This window comes from Triticum dicoccoides, chromosome 1A (assembly GCF_002162155.2).
Source record: "Triticum dicoccoides isolate Atlit2015 ecotype Zavitan chromosome 1A, WEW_v2.0, whole genome shotgun sequence".
In the NCBI taxonomy this organism is placed as follows: domain Eukaryota; kingdom Viridiplantae; phylum Streptophyta; class Magnoliopsida; order Poales; family Poaceae; genus Triticum; species Triticum dicoccoides.
The window spans coordinates 522,897,315-522,900,654 of record NC_041380.1 but is presented as its reverse complement, the minus strand read 5'-3'; the positions used below and the strand labels follow the sequence as shown (position 1 = coordinate 522,900,654).

At 43.1% G+C, this 3,340-nt stretch overlaps 1 pseudogene; it reads right to left on the bottom strand.

Moving 5' to 3' along the window:
• Positions 1-2,131: 2,131 nt before the first annotated feature.
• Positions 2,132-3,340, bottom strand: part of LOC119316598 — a 2,233-nt pseudogene continuing 1,024 nt past the window's right edge.

The window sequence follows — 3,340 nt, the reverse complement described above, 5'->3', positions numbered from 1 at the left end:
GTGTGCGCGCGCGCGCCAGTGTGTGTGTGTGTTGATATAACTAAAGATCCCATCAAATTTAAATTTGTTACCAATTCCATATCGCAACGCATTAATCCGATTGACGATCCATTTCCACCTTTAGCTTCGCGGTGTGAGATCTTCGATAATAGATCTCATGTCGACATGTTTTGACAAAAATGCAATACTTAACAACTTATTGTCACCTAGTTATCAGGTCATTAGCCAATTAGTTGTCATATATCCTATATAACTAAATAGGTGATCTTCACCAATAAATTATTCTTAACATGCAATCATGTATGGAAAAATTCCACCTCAACATGCACGCTTGCATGAGAATTTCATCCAATCATCCTACTTATACATTAAATATAAATATTCTGCGTACTTATAATCAATTTCATATGTGTTCTTATTTTCATTTATCCTAGTGTTAACCCAAACATTCATGTTAAATACAATCAAATCTCATTAGATTAATCAAATTCCACGGGAACGCAATGGGGTATCATCTAGTTATATTAACGATGCTTCGGTCCCTACCTGGATCAGTTATGGCTCGATTCAAATAGATATTCAATGCCTGAATGATCTAGTGGTCAAGCGTGATGTCATTGTGCATGTAAGAATACACATTGGTCTTTTATATGCCTTCATTAAGGGTGGTCAAGAAGCCGAAATATGGAAGGGTCCAAAGATTCCCTAAGAAGTTCTGAAGCCAGGTTGCATGGCACTATGGAGGCCTAGTCCAGACAGTTAGTTAATGGAGACATCAAGAAAACTGAGGTTGGTGTGGTTTATTTGACACAGGAGGAGCCCAACACGATTTCATCTTGGGAGATTCCAAGAGAAGCATGACCAAAATTCTAGACAAGCTTGAGAAATACACACAGTGTACTAAACCTAGGGTGGCCCATCGGCTAGGAAGCAGACAATTAATGGGCTGGCCTCAAGGCCCAATAGCCAAGGTGTGGCCTAGGATCCTTGCTCCGCGGGAAGCGCTCCTTTCGGGAGGATCTCATCTTGCCGTGCAAATCAAGAAGCCCTCATCCGATCCGGACCCTAGGTCGGTTAGCAAAAGGTATAACCTTGAGTCTCGAACACCTTTATAAGAAGAGACCAGGGGTAGTTCGAGGCATCTGACTATAGCATCATTGTCTCGATAGCATTATCACCACATACCCCCTCATACGACGGTGGCAAGCGGAACAACATCGTTACCGGTCGAGAAAGTCGCTATGGGGCTGGAGCCGTTGCAAGAGTCGTACCCTGTCTTGCTCACCTCCACCATGTTGTGCACATCGGTGGAGTACTGGAACTTGAGCTCATCGCCGGTGGTGAACCTGATTCTGGAAACCCACTGGGAGTAGTTGGTCTGAGGTCCCACGAACCGTTCGGCGCTCCCACGGTGTGGCTGGCGCCGAGCGCCGTCCCAAGCATGGCCATGGCCACGGTGATCAGAATAAGAGCTTTGGTCCCCATGGATTAAATATGGATATACTAGCTAGCTGACTTAGTAGTGACTCAAAATATGATGGGGGTGGAAGTTAGCGCTAGAGAGAAAATTGGTTATGTTGTCTGATCAACTAATGATCACAAGCTCCAAGGAAGCTAAAGAGAGAAATGGCTTCAGGATGGATGGTGTTGTGAGATCATTGATACTAGTGTGTCGACATATATAGGCGATGGGTGTGCTAAAGGATCACCGGGTGTAAGCGCGTTGACCAGGTGACATAGAGTAGGTCGTCTAAAATGCATGAAAATAACATCGTACACGTTATCTCCTGAAACTGATATTATTATATATGCTTGGCTCCATAGCTTTAATAGAAAACTAACAATGGAGAAGATGTGCCCGGTAGCCGTTAGTAGAACGGGTCTGGGGAGAAAATGATTAGTACGTAACCAAATTGTAAGTAGACCATGTCCAAACAATTAGTTAGGAAATCATCAGTAGCCATCAGTAGACCTTGTCCTCGATCGATTCGGATGCCCGCACGAGCGTACTAAACATAAATTAATCCAACATATTCTCTAGTTAAACATTCCAAACGTGTTGGTGCGAATATGTACTACATCGGTACGTCAAATAATTATATAATTAATTAAGGTTCTTCTAAAATAATAATTAAGATGTATGCCACTGTCAAAATTCACGGAAATTCACTATTGATAATATGTTGTGTTGACCAAATTCAAAAGTTGCATAGTCTGCAGGGTAAGGCGCCTCGCTGTTGTCATACAGCTAAAATCATATTTGGCAAAGAGGATTTATAGTTGGTCCTAGTTTTTGGTAGTGAGAGGTAAGTTCACTAATAATTAGTTGTCATATATGTACTATACATTTGAGCTAAACCACGATATTTATTATGGATCAGAGGGGGAATTTTTTTTATCACCACCATTTCTCCTTGAGATGCTCTTGTTTCTTTCTTTTTAGTATGAGTTCCCCTGTTCCATTCCATACAATAAAACCACTACATTTTGCAGTGCGCCCAAATATCAAGGGGTAATCTCTGTAGTCCTGAGTGGGGAACTATACCTTAGGCACATTGGCTTCAACTTGGTACTTACGTCCAAACACTACCACTAAGTATACACCTTAAATATAGAGGAAAACTCTCATAAGAGAACAATTTGAAGCAGGCTCACAAGGTCCGCCCTGGAGAGGTTATAACATTTGTGAGGTGAATGAAAATTCAAAGCAGAATGAAAAAAATATTTATACTAATATTATCTTTTTGGTTACTCATCTCTTAGCCCTTTTCTCTGATACGATAATGTAAAAGTAAATGCCTTTATAGCTGCTAAGATAAAATCATAAATCTACCATCTTAAAAGAAAAACGACGGAGGAAAGCTACGCTCGCCAAAGAGAGAAGCTACAAAGCGACACCGCCATGCTGCATCCGGCCATGGTTTTTGCTGGAACCAGTCAATGAGGACACAAGAACCAACCGTGGTGCATCCCAGGAACCCGACGGCAATAGATGCTGCATCCGGTCATCTTTTTTGATGGAATTGACATGTGTTAATGTTGACATGGGGCAGGAGAAAAGCTGCAAAACCTCAGCGACCGTGCAACCATGGTTCCCGCGAGCTACGACGGCGCCGACAGGCATGGAATGGCGGCATGCTTCTAGAAGGGCGGCGAGGTGCTGGGACCCGTCGGCAAAAAAGTTGCAAGCAGTCATCAGAGTAGCTACGACGGTGGTGACCGCGAGCTGCGCATTTTTTCTGGAACTGACAGGCCACAGGTGAAGTCCTTTTGCTGGAATCGGCTCGCGCATTTGCTGGAACCAGAGACTGTAGATGTTGGAATCAGCGACGGTGAGCAC